The sequence below is a fragment of the Penaeus monodon genome, chromosome 22 (genome assembly GCF_015228065.2).
Source record: "Penaeus monodon isolate SGIC_2016 chromosome 22, NSTDA_Pmon_1, whole genome shotgun sequence".
In the NCBI taxonomy this organism is placed as follows: Eukaryota; Metazoa; Arthropoda; class Malacostraca; order Decapoda; family Penaeidae; genus Penaeus; species Penaeus monodon.
The window spans coordinates 27,288,944-27,289,167 of NC_051407.1; the positions used below are offsets into that span (position 1 = coordinate 27,288,944).

General features: G+C 48.2%; 1 pseudogene; it reads left to right on the forward strand.

Moving 5' to 3' along the window:
• Positions 1-224, forward strand: part of LOC119587394 — a 3,562-nt pseudogene that overhangs the window by 1,791 nt on the left and 1,547 nt on the right.

Consider the following 224-nt stretch of genomic DNA (forward strand, 5'->3'; position numbering starts at 1 on the left):
CTCTCCCGTCTCTCAGCTGCCGTTCAAGATGAAGTCGCCCCGGGGACCCAAGAAGAAAAGTAAAAAACTCAAGCTCATATTGGACTAAACGGGGTGAATCAGGAGGTTGTTAGTAGGCAAGTAAAGTCGCCAACAAAAGGGGAGTGAGAGTCTCCCGAAGAAAAGTCCTGCACCATTCGTGGAGGGTCAGGTTGTTCATATAGTGAAAGATGACATGGGAAAAG